Raw genomic sequence first — 13,378 nt, 5'->3', positions numbered from 1 at the left:
TCATGCTGTGTTATATAGGACATTGGTTAGGCCACTTTTAGAATACTGCATTTAATTCTGGTCTCTCTGCTATGAGAAAGATAATGTGAACCTTGAAAGGGTTAAGAAAAGATTTACAGTGATGTTGCCAGGTTTGGAGGGTTTGAGGTATAAAGAGAGGCTGAATAGGTTGGGGCTATTTTCCCTGGAACGTCGGAGGCTGATGGGGTGACCTTATAGAGGTTTATAAAATCGTGAAGGGCATGGATGGGCTGAATAGCCAAGGTCTTTTCCCCAGCGTAGGGGAGTCCAAAACTAGAGGGAATAGGTCTAAGGAGAGAGAGGAGAGATTTAAAAAGGACCGAAGGGGCAACATTTTTACTCAGAGGGTGGTGCTTGTATGGAATGAGGTACCAGATGAAGTGGTGGAGGCTGGTACTGCCATAGTGTTAAAGGTTTAGATGGAGAGGAATTTCTTAAGTGTGTACAAAACAATTTTCTGATTCAGTATGTGGATGTACCTACTATGGAATGTGCAAAACTTGACCTACTCTTGGGAAATAAGGCAGGGCAAGTGACTGAGGTGTCAGTGGGGGAGCACTTTGGGGCAGCAACCATAATTCTATTAGTTTTAAAATAGTGATGGAAAAGGATAAACCGATCTAAATGTTGAATTTCTAAATTGGAGAAAGGCCAATTTTGTCAATATTAGGCAAGAATGTGCAAAAATGTGCAGGTTAGGTGGATTGGCCATGCTAAAGTGCCCGTAGTGCTAGGTGAAAGGGTAAAATGTAGGGGAATGGGTCTGGGTTGGTTGCGCTTTGGCAGGTCGGTGTGGACTTGTTGGGCCGAAGGGCCTGTTTCCACACTGTAAGTAATCTAAAGAAACTTTCGAAAGCTGATTGGGGGCAGATGTTTGCAGGCAAAGGGAAGCCTTCAGAAATGAGATAACGAGAATCCAGAGAAAGTATATTCCTGTTAGGGTGAAAGGAAAGACTGGTAGATATAGGGAATGCTGGATGACTAAAGAAATTGAGGGTTTGGTTAAGAAAAAGAAGGAAGCATATGTAAGGTATGGACAGGATAGATTGAGTGAATCCTTGGAAGAGTATAAAGGAAGTAGGAGTATATTTAAGAGGGGAATCAGGAGGGCAAAAAGGGGACATGAGATAGCTTTGGCAAATAGAATTAAGGAGAATCCAAAGGGTTTTTACAAATACATTAGGGACAAAAGGGTAACTAGGGAGAGAATAGGGCCCCTCAAAGATCAGCAAGGCGGCCTTTGTGTGGAGCCACACAAAATGGGGGAGATACTAAATGAATATTTTGCATCAGTATTTATTGTGGAAATAGATGGTGACATCTTGCAAAATGTCCAGATTACAGAGGAGGAAGTGCTGGATGTCTTGAAATGGTTAAAGGTGAATAAATCCCCAGGACCTGATCAGGTGTACCCGAGAACTCTGTGGGAAGCTATAGAAGTGATTGCTGGGCCTCTTCCTGAGATATTTGCATCATCGATAGTCACAGGTGAGGTGCCGGAAGACTGGAGGTTGGCAAACGTGGTGCCACTGTTTAAGAAGGGTGGTAAGGACAAGCCAGGGAACTATAGACCAGTGAGCCTGACCTCGGTGATGGGCAAGTTGTTGGAGGGAATCCTGAGGGACAGGATGTACATGTATTTGGAAAGGCAAGGACTGATTAGGGATAGTCAAAATGGCTTTGTGCATGGGAAATCATGTCTCACAAACTTGGTTGAGTTTTTTGAGGAAGTAACAAAGAGGATTGATGAGGGCACAGTGGTAGATGTGATCTATATGGACTTCAATAAGGTGTTCGACAAGGTTCCCCATTGGAGACTGATTAGCAAGGTTAGATCTCATAGAATACAGGGAGAACTAACCATTTGGATATAGAACTGGCTCAAAGGTAGAAGTGGAGGGTTGGTTTTCAGATCGTAGGCCTGTGACCAGTGGAGTGCCACAAGGATCGGTGCTGGGTCCTCTACTTTTTGTCATTTACATAAATGATTTGGATGCAAGCATAAGAGGTACAGTTAGTAAGTTTGCAGATGACACCAAAATTGGAGGTGTAGTGGGCAGTGAAGAGGGTTACCTCAGATTACAACAGGATCTGGACCAGATGGGCCAATGGGCTGAGAAGTGGCAGATGGAGTTTAATTCAGATAAGTGCGAGGCGCTGCATTTTGGGAAAGCAAATTTTAGCAGGACTTATACATTTAATGGTAAGGTCCTAGGGAGTGTTGCTGAACAAAGAGACCTTGGAGTGCAGGTTCATAGCTCCTTGAAATTGGAGTCGCAGGTAGATAGGATAGTGAAGAAGGTGATTGGTATGCTTTACTTTATTGGTCAGAGTATTGAGTACAGGACTTTGGAGGTCATGTTGCGACTGTACAGGATATTGGTTAGGCCACTGTTGGAATATTGCGTGCAATTCTGGTCTCCTTACTATCGGAAAGATGTTGTAAAACTTGAAAGGGTTCAGAAATGATTTATAAGGATGTTGCCAGGGTTGGAGGATTTGAGCTGTAGGGAGAGGCTGAACAGGCTAGGGCTGGAGTGTCAGAGGTTGAGGGGTGACCTTATAGAGGTTTACAAAATTATGAGGGGTATGGATAGGATAAACAGGCAAAGTCTTTTCCCTGAGCTTAGGGAGTCCAGAAATAGAGGTTTAGGATGAAAGGGGAAAGATATAAAAGAGACCTAAGGGGCAACTTTTTCACATAGAGGGTAGTACGTGAATGGAATGAGCTACCAGAGGAAGTGGTGGAGACTGGTACAATTGCAACATTTAAGAGGCATTTGGATGGGTATATGAATAGGAAGGGTTTGGAGGGATATGGGCCGGGTGCTGGCAGGTGGGACTAGATTGGGTTGGGATATCTGGTCGACATGGACGGGTTGGACCAAAGGGTCTGTTTCCATGCTGTACATCTCTATGACTCTATGACTCTGACTGCGATGGCTAGCATGAAGGGACATAGCTTTAAATTGAGGGGTGATAGATGTCAGAGGTAGTTTCTTTACTCAGTGAGTAGTAGAGGCATTGAACGCACTGTCTGCAATAGTAGTAGACTCACCAACTTTAAGGGCATTTAAATGGTCATTTGATAAACATATGGATGAAAATGGAATAGTGTAGAATAGATGGGCTTCAGACTGGTTCCACAGGTCGGCACAATATCGAGGGCTGAAGGGCCTGTACTGTGCTGTAATGTTCCATATTCTTATGTTCTATTTGAGGAAAGATCATGTTTTTAACAAAAGTGGTTGGGATCTTACCCAGTAGTTAACAGAACAAGTTCCAGCAGTTTCTCTGGCCTGGATTTCAGCAAACATGAGATAGCAGCAACTCAAGTGGTTTTACTGTTTGAAACTGAAAGAAGAATTAAAGTGACATTAGTGTTATTGGGAATGTTCCAATCTCAATCTTGTAGCAACCAGAATTTGTGACAGTACAATTGTTTTCCAAAAGTTAGCATTCTTCAATGTTAAGTCAATCCTCACATCAAGAATAACTCTTGAAATAGCCAAAATGTAACATTAATGCAGCTCATATCCTATTTTGCTTTATTAACTTCTCACAGGCAGATTGGGGATTTACTGCCACCATCCATTCCTGGTGCATGCAGGATTTGACAGTTTCGCACCATTCCTGCTGACTGTGACATCAGGACTCATGCTGGGACTGATAACACTCATCAATAACACTAAGGTAGCAAGCAGACTTTAGATTTATATTGTGTATAAAGAAATACAATGACAAATATTTTTTCATGTTCTATGTGAAGTGTCACCATGCTCTGGTGCTGTCTTGATACACTGAATATCATAGAATCTCTACAATGTGGAAGCAGGCCATTCAGCCCATCGAGTCCACACCACCCTCTGAAGAGTATCCAGACCTATCCCCCTAACCCTGCATTTCCTCTTGGCTAATCTACCTAGCCTGCACATCCCTGGACACTATGAGCAATTTAGCATATCCAATCCATCTTTGGACTGTGGGTGTAACCCAGAGCACCTGGAGGAAACCCACATGGACATGGGGAGAATGTGCAAACTCCACACAGTCGCTCGGTCTGGAATTGAACATGGATCCCTGGTGCTGTGAGATAGTAGTGCTAGCCATTGAGCCACTCATGCAGCCCAAGACAGCCAAGAATATAATGCAAAATTTTAATGCAATAGAATTCACCTTCCTCACTCCTTCTTGTTCCTCCTTCACTGCTTCTCCAGTCGCTGCTTGACATTAGCTGGAATCTGTTAAACAGGCTCTTGGGTCTCTGTAATGGGCTCTGGGGTCTCAATCACTGGCCTCTGCTGCTGTTACAATCACGATGGCCATGTCCACTGGAATCATGGGCCTGTGGACACGTGGGATCTGAACCCCTCCCCCATTCCCCATCCGATGCTCCTCCAGATATTACCGCTGGGCTTTGGTTGTCAGGGTCCTCCACTGTCCCCTTCCCACTAGCTACCATGAAGCAATGGCCAGGTCTACTGTTGGCAAGGAATATCTCACAGGACAGCCAGGATCAACAGGGAATGAGTCTATTGTGATCAATGTAGTTAGGAAAGGCCCGATATCGATTGACTGTTCATAGAATGGAGGCACAAGAATGAGGAGGATTAATGGTGGGATAACAATGTGCCAGGAACAGTATAAGGATAACACTGAGGTTGTAACTGAGACGTGGGAAATGGGCAAACCTCAAGTTAGGTTTCATAGATTATGCAAAAATTATGTAAAAAGGTATAGGGATCCACTATTGAGGATAGTGCTCCCCCTCTTCCCACTCTCCCCCCACCAACTCCTGACTTCTGATCCTATCGCCCCCCAACACACTCCCCCAGAGCCCATCCCTTGGCTTAGATCGCCAGAAATGAGCAAAGATCACTGAGGGTTGATGCGATGTTACATTGGGAGACCGTGAGGTCTGCAGATGCTGGAGATCAGAGTTGAGAGTGTTTTGCTGGAAAAGCACAGCCGGTCAGGCAGCATCCAGGGAGCAGGGAAATCAATGTTTCGGACTAGAGCCCTTCATCAGGATGTTACAATGCAGTGCCTGGACAAAACAAAGGAAATTCCCAATAATAAACGTAGGACAAAAGAAAATTCCCAGGAGGCTAGAGAGAAAAATGTTAGGATAGAGAGGCATCCATACTTGGACAAAAGAACAGGAATGACATGAGGTAAGGGATAATATCTGTCATACTGTACTTTGGGAGCATTCTCTCCCCAGTCAGGATACGGAGTATTCTGTGATCAGCTAGTGGGAAAAACAGAGCGTGGTTTCTCAGTGATAAGGCGAAAATGAGCACTACAGATGCTGGAGATTAGAGTCGAGAGTGTGGTGCTGGAAAAGTACTGCAGGTCAGACAGCATCCGAGGAGCAGGAGAATCGATGTTTCGGGCAAAAGCCCTTCATCAGCCCTTCATCATTCGAAGGGCTTTTGTCTGAAACATCAATTGTCCTGCTCCTCAGATGCTGCCTCGGCTGCTGTGCTTTTCCAGCACCACAATCTTTCCCAGTGATAAATCAGGCACCAGAAAGTTGGGAATTTAGGACAAGAGCAAGGGTGAATTGATGTAGATGCAATCGAAGGGAGAAAGAAGCAAAGAAGGACAATGGGGTTAGGAGAGTCGATTGGAGGATGAGCATGAACAGGGACTATTGCCTGGAATCAGGCTACATTGGAGAGTACGTCGATCACAATGTTGCTGCCATGTGGTTGGAGAGTCCCAAGGTGGAAGATGAGGTGTTCTTCCTCCAGGTGTCAGGTGCCTTGGAGTTGGCGATGGAGGAGGTCGAGGGCTTACATGATAATGGCGGAGTGGGAGGAGGAGTTGAAGTGGTTGGCCACAGGGTGGTGGGGTTGTTTGGTGCGTGTGTCCCAGAGATGTTCCCTGAAGTGTTCTGCATGTTTGCTTCCTGTGTCCCTAATGTAGAGGGGATGTAGAGCATGTGTGGAAGTACAGGTAAATCTCTGTCAGATGTGGAAGGATCCTCTGGGGCCTTGGATGGAGGTGGGGGAGTGGGGGTGGAGGTGTGGGCACAGATTTTATACCTCTTGTGGTGGCAAGGGAAGGTGCTGGGGGTGGAGGATGGGTTGGTGGGGGGCATGAAATATATCCCTGGTGGTGGGGTCTGATTGTAGGTAGCAGACATGGTGGAAGATGATGCATTGTATCTGGAGATTATTAGGGTGGAAGGTGAGGACTGATGGATTCTATCTTTGTTGCAATTGGAGGGGTGGAGTTCAAGGGCGGAAATGCAGGAAGTGGAGGAGATGTGCTGGAGGGTTTGTTGATCACATGGGAGGAGAAATTGTGGTCCTTGAAGTGGAGGCCATCTGGGTTGTCCTGGAGTGGAATTGCTCCTCCTGGGAGCAGATACAGTGGAGGTGGAGGAATTGAGAGTAAGGGATAGTGTTTTTACAGGGGGGCTGGGGTTGTAAGGAGGTGTAATTGGCCATATGAAATGCAGGATACAAGGATAGGTTGGGGGGGTGGGTGTGGGTGGGATACTGTTCAGATGGTCAGTGTAGACTCGATGGGCTGAATAGCCTGCTTCCAAACTATGATCCTAGGTTCCTTCCCTCAAGTCAAAGGAATTTAAAGAACAAGAACAAAGAACAATGCAGCACAGGAACAGGCCCTTCAGCCCTCCAAGCCTGTGCCAACACATTTTACCCTTCCATACTAAAACTGTCTTCACTTACAGGATCTTTATCCCTCTATTCCCTTCCTATTCATGTATTTGTCCAGGCGCTTCTTGGATGCTGCTAATTGTGTCTGCTTCCACCACTTCCTCTGGCATCATATTCCAGGCACTCACCACCGTTTGTGTGAAAAACTTGCCTCGCACACCTCTTTAAATTTCCCTCCTCTGCACCTTGAACCTAATTTTCACCAGGCTTTCTTGAGTTAACAAAGGAGGTTGTTCGACGCAAGGAGAAATAGTAACAACACATGTGCAGACAGATTATGGATAAGAAGTGTGTCTGAAAAATTGATGAAAGTGCAATTTACACATCATTCCCTTAGTTGTTTGTGAAGAATAGTTGAATCTTACAGCCTTTCCAGTGCAAGTTACCAGCAGCATTGACGTTTGTAGTTGAACAATTTGATTTTGGAACTTTTGGCTTTGCAGCTTCATTAAAATTCTTTAGCCCTGATTCATTTCAACAATGGCTGGCAGGCCGACAACATTCAGAGCAAGAGGCTGTAACAGTTTGACATTCCACAATCTTTTTCCATGCAGCCACCCAATTCACTTCCACAGTTACCTTGGCTGTCTCAATACACAGTGGAATTAAAGTTTGATATTTGCATAAGTTATCTGGGGTTGTGATCCATACTGTGAGTGTTCTGATGACAATGATATTTTTAACAACGTGCTTTCGGGTCTTGCAGATAGTTTCAGAAGGACTCTGAACCTGCCCTGTCTCGGAGGTAACCAACAGGAAATCCACCCAGTGCAAGAGTGGCTTGCAGGCTGCAGCTTCTTCTGACACTTGTTGCTGTATTTCTGACATCAAAGGTCCCAAAGTCACCTGAGCAGTGGCTGACACAAGGTAAGTGGGTAAGGTATACAAGGGACAGGATGCCAGATGGGTAGGATGCCAAGTCAGCGATGAAGTGTTTAGCATAGGTCGAGGTGATGGAGGTGTGGTCAACCTGGGGAGTGTCAATAGTGTTAGGACAGGGGAGCTGTCAGACTGGCTGTTCGGGGTGTCATGACCGGGGATTTTGGCAGAGTCAGCTCCGATGGGGGGTGGCAGGGTTGGGGCAATGGGGTGGGGGTGGGGGGCAGGCGGTTGTCAGGCTGGCAGAGGGGGAGGCGTCACTGGGCTTTAGTGCCACGGGCATCGGGTATGGCATGGTCAGTTTTGAGGGGGTTGAGTGGTGGGATGTGGAATTGGGTTGGGGAGTGGAATTCTCTGGTTGGTAGGTGATTGACTGCCGTCTGGGGTCAGAGGGGATGTAGTTGTGGGTCATCACTGCTGATTTGGGTGGGGGATGGGGCTGTTCACTGTCATAGTTGCCCACAAGTTGGAGTAGGTTTTTAATCCTCTAACAGTTCCTGGGTAATGATTCGGTTAAGTATGGATGAATCCTTCAAATTGTCTGGCCTTAGTGGATTTATTCCGAGGGTCCCAGACTTCAGGGGAATCAGCCATTAGAACTTTCACTTTCTCAGGTGGTTCCTACAGAGTTAGCTTGGTCTAGGATTCTGCATGTCACTGCCCACAACTCCAGCCAGTGCTATTCCGACAATTCTCTGATCATCGGAATATCCGGGCTCATGGAGGAGGGTACAGGATCAGTCCCAGGCAATCAGCCCACATTCACAAACTGATAGGCCTCAATGTGATGATCTGAATGGGTTCCCTGAAGCTATTACTAGCACACCAAGAGAACTGGATCCCAGTGGAAGTCAACTCTCCAGAATATATGGTGAGGTCAGGTGGGCCAAATGGTTTAATCGCTGCTCCTGCTGTTGGGACCTTAACACTTGGTCTGTTACTATGGTCACCATTTCTGTACAGTCGTTAGATTGGTCTGTCTCTGTTACTCTCATTTCAATCTTTCTCTCACTGCCTTTCTCACCTCTCTCTCCCTTTATATCCCTATTATTCCTTCTCTCCATGTTTACTATTCCGATAAGAAGGAACTCCTAACTGCTGGGAACTAGAAAATGCTGGTGATACACAGTAGGCTAATCACCCTCAGGTTTCAGTTTGTAAGCGATCTCCTGTGTGATTTGCCTCGCTCTCTGTGTTTTTGTTGCTCTCTTCCTGTGTCCCATCAAATTAAGTGAAAAAAAAACTGTTTACTGCTGAAGTAGATGACTCATGCAGTGTGGAATGGAAAAGAGAACAGACTTTTCTGCATCTGTGTGACTGACTAAGGCAAGTGACATCTGAGTTCAGTATACACACCCTTGTTTTAAGCTAAAGTTAAGGATTTATGTAAATTTATATCGGATGTAGTCTAATCTTGGTTTCTGTTCGCTTCTTTATTTCTGTTACCCTGCCTATTCTGTGATTCTCACTTTCTGTACCTGTCTCTTTTTCCATAACTCTGTTACATCCTTTCTCTGATTGTCCTTTTGCCATGTGACACACTCCATCAACCACGCTGATGAAACGATCTATCTCCTCTTTCAGCGTGGGTCAATCACTGAAAGTATTTTAAGAGAAGGGGAATAAACTGATATACGTCAAAGTATTGAGGCTATGGGGGATTGATATGAAAGAGAATTGAGATCTCAAGCAGATTAGCCATTCTCATATAATGGCAGTATAGGCTTGAGGGGCTGAATGGCCTACTCCTGGTGCCTTTTTTTAATCCTCTTGTGGGACCTGAGCATCACTAGCTAACCAGCCTTTATTACCCATCCCTGTTGCCCTTGAGAAGGTGGTGGTGAGCTGCCTTCTTGAACCGCTGCAGTCCACCTGCTAAAGGATAACTCACAATGCCAGTAGGAGAGAATGCCAGGCTTTTGATTCAGCAGCAGTGAAGGAAAGATGGTATTTCCAAGCCGGGGGGTGGTGACAGTCTTGGAGGGGATCTTGGAGGTAGTGTTCCCTTGTCCTTCCAAATGGGAGTGGTCATGGGTTTGGAAGGTGCTGTCTAAGCATCCTTGGTGAATTTCTAAAGCGCATCTTGTAGATAATACACACTGCTGTTACTGAACATCAGTGACAATAGACAATAGGTGCAGGAGTAGGCCATTCAGCCCTTCGAGCCTGCACCGCCATTCAATATGATCATGGCTGATCATTCCCAATCAGTATCCTGTTCCTGCCTTATCTCTATAACCCTTGACTCCACTATCTTTAAGAGCTCTATCCAACTCTTTCTTAAATGAATCCAGAGACGGGGCCTCCACTGCTCTCTGGGGCAGAGCATTCCACACAGCCACCACTCTCTGGGTGAAGTAGTTTCTCCTCATCTCTGTCCTAAATGGTCCACCCCGTATCTTTAAGCTGTGTCCTCTGGTTCGGCACTCCCCCATCAGTGGAAGCATGTTTCCTGCTACCAGCGTGTCCAATCCTTTCATAATCTTATAAGTGTCAATCAGATCCCCTCTCAGTCTTCTAAACTCAAGGGTATGCAAGCCCAGTCACTTCAGTCTTTCAGTGTAAGGTAATCCCGCCATTCCAGGAATTGACCTCGTGAACCTACGCTGCACTCCCTCAATAGCCAGAATGTCTTTCCTCAAATTTGGAGACCAGAACTGTACACAGTACTCCAGGTGTGGTCTCATCAGGGCCCTGTACAGCTGCAGAAGCACCTCTTTGCTTCTATACTCAATTCCTCTTGTTATGAAGGCCAGCATGCTATTAGCCTTCTTCACTACCTGCTGTACCTGGATGCTTGCCTTCATTGACTGGTGTACAAGAACACCCAGATCTCTCTGTACTGCCCCTTTACCTAAATTGATTCCATTGAGGTAGTAATCTGCCTTCCTGTTCTTGCCACCAAAGTGGATAACCATACATTTATCCACATTAAACTGCATCTGCCATGCATCTGCCCACTCACCTAACTTGTCCAGGTCCCCCTGTAATCTCCTAACATCCTCATCACATTTCACCCTGCCACCCAGCTTTGTATCATCAGCAAATTTGCTAATGTTATTGCTGATACCATCTTCTATATCATTAACATATATTGTAAAAAGCTGCGGTCCCAGCACGGATCCCTGCGGTACCCCACCGGTCACTGCCTGCCATTCCGAAATGGAGCCGTTTATCACTACTCTTTGTTTCCTATCAGCCAACTAATTTTCAATCCAATCTAATACTTTGCCCCCAATACCATGCGCCCTAATTTTACTCACTAATCTCCTGTGTGGGACTTTATCAAAAGCTTTCTGAAAGTCCAGGTACACTACATCTACTGGATCTCCCTCGTCCACCTTCAGAGTTACATCCTCAAAAAATTCAAGAAGATTAGTCAAGCATGATTTCCCCTTCATAAATCCATGCTGACTCTGTCCTATCCTGTTACTATTATCCAGATGTGCCGTAATTTCATCCTTTATAATAGACTCCAGCATCTTTCCCACCACTGAGGTCAGACTAACTGGTCTATAATTTCCTGCTTTCTCTCTCCCACCTTTCTTAAAGAGTGGTATAACATCAGCCAACCTCCAATCCTCAGGAACCAACCCCGAATCTATCGAACTCTGGAAAATAATCACCAACGCATCCACGATTTCCCGAGCCACCTCCTTCAGTACCCTGGGATGTAGACCATCAGGTCCCAGAGACTTATCAACCTTCAGACCTAACAGTCTCTCCAACACCAAATCCTGGCTTTTATAAATTCCCTTAAGTTCAGGTCCTTCAGCCACTGTTACCTCAGGGAGATTGCTTGTGTCTTCCCCAGTGAACACAGATCTGAAGTACCCATTTAATTCTTCTGCCATTTCTTTGATCCCCGTAATATATTCCCCTGTTTCTGTCTTCAAGGGCCCAATTTTAGTGCTAACGAATTTTTGCCTTGCACAGACCTAAAAAAGCTTTTACTATCCTCCTTTATATTATTGGCCAGTTTACCTTCGTACCTCATTTTTTCTCTGCATATTTCCTTCTTAGTAATCCTCTGTTGCTCTTTAAAAGCTTTGCAGTCCTCAGTTTTCCCACTTATCTTTGCTATGTTATACTTTTTCTCTTTTAACTTTATATGTTTCTTAACTTCCCTCGTCAGTCACGGCCGCCCATGCCTCCTCCTGGGATCTTTCTTCCTTTTAGGAATGAACTGATCCTGCAACTTCTGCATTATTCACAGAAATATCCTCCATTGTTCCTCCACGGTCATCCCTGCTAAGGTGTTGCACCATTGAACTTTGGCCAGCTCCTCCCGCATAGCTCCATAGTTCCCTTTATTCAACAGAAGTACTGTCACTTCCGACTGTAACCTCTCCCTCTCAAATTGTAGATTGAAGCTTAATGTATTATGGTCACTACTTCCCAATGGCTCCTTCACTTCGAGGTCTCTGACCAATTCTGGTTCATTACACAATACCAGATCCAGAATTGCCTTCTCCCTGGTCGGCTCCAGCACCAGCTGCTCTAAGAATCCATCTCTGAGGCACTCCACAAAGTCTCTTTCTTGAGGTCCAATATCATCCTGATTCTCCCAGTCTGCCTGCATGTTAAAGTCCCCCATAACAACTGTAGTAACATCTTTGTGACAGGTCAATTTCAGTGGTGGAAGGAGTGGCTGTTTATTGATGTGGTGCCTATCAAAAAGGCAGCTTTGTTCTGGTTGGTGTCGAACCTCTTGAGTGTTATTGGACGCATCCAGGCAAGTGGGGAGTATTCCATCACACTCCTGCCTTGGTGCCTTGTAGATGGTGGGCAGGCTTGGGGGAGTCAGGAGGCACGTTACTCACCACAGTATTCCCAGCCCCCTGACTTATTTGTGTAACCACTGTGTTCATATGGCAAGCTAAGTTGTGTTTTTGGTCAATGATAGCCCCTAGGATGTTGATAATAGGGGATTCAGTGACAGTAACACCATTGAATGTCAAAGGGTGGTGATTAGATTGTTTCATATTGGATGGTCATTGCCTGACATTTGTGTGCTGCAAAGGTTACCTGGTATTTGTCAGCAGAGGCCTGGACATTGTCCAGATCTTGTTGCATTTGATCACGGACCTCTTTAGTGTCTGAGGAGTTGCGAATGGTACTGAACATTGTGCAATCATCGGCGAACATCCCCACCTTATGATGGAGGGAAGGTCATTGCTGAAACTGTCGAAGGTGGTTGGGCCTAGGACACTACTCTGATGAACTCCTGCAGAGATGTCCTGAGCTGAGATGACTGACCTCCAAGGTGAAGAATGAGTAATACATCCCTGATACTGGCTGCCCTGCTGCAGACAGGACTTACTAAATACACCTCCTCCATCCTGCAGTGCCAGTAGTCGGACTTGCTATGATTGGAGCCACAAAACAGATTCTAAGTCCTGGAGGCAGGGATCAGGTCAGTGAGGGATTGGCTGGTGGTGTCTTACAGCAGGTATGACTGAGATAGAGTGGAGAAAAACCAAAAAAGGAAGAGAAGGAGGGAGGTGAGTCTCTCAATGGAGAGGCCACAAAAGAGGGAAAACCCAAAGGAGGGAGCAGACAGTGCCACACACTTATTTTGAAATAAGGACTTTCAAGGAGGGTCACCTTCCTTCTTAGCTGAACTTGGAGTTCTCCATGACTTTCAACTCTTCCTTCAAGCCTTGAAATTGAAGCTAGGCAGTAAACAGCCTGGATAGTTATTAATGGACTCTGTAAAGGAACTCAATTTGGGAAGTGGTGTGTGGGCCAGTCTCGGCCTTGCTGGCCTTCAGTAAAATGAATGG

The sequence above is a fragment of the Chiloscyllium punctatum genome, chromosome 45 (genome assembly GCF_047496795.1).
Source record: "Chiloscyllium punctatum isolate Juve2018m chromosome 45, sChiPun1.3, whole genome shotgun sequence".
Classification (NCBI taxonomy): domain Eukaryota; kingdom Metazoa; phylum Chordata; class Chondrichthyes; order Orectolobiformes; family Hemiscylliidae; genus Chiloscyllium; species Chiloscyllium punctatum.
The sequence above is the reverse complement of the archived record's forward strand: the minus strand, read 5'-3'. Positions refer to the sequence as shown.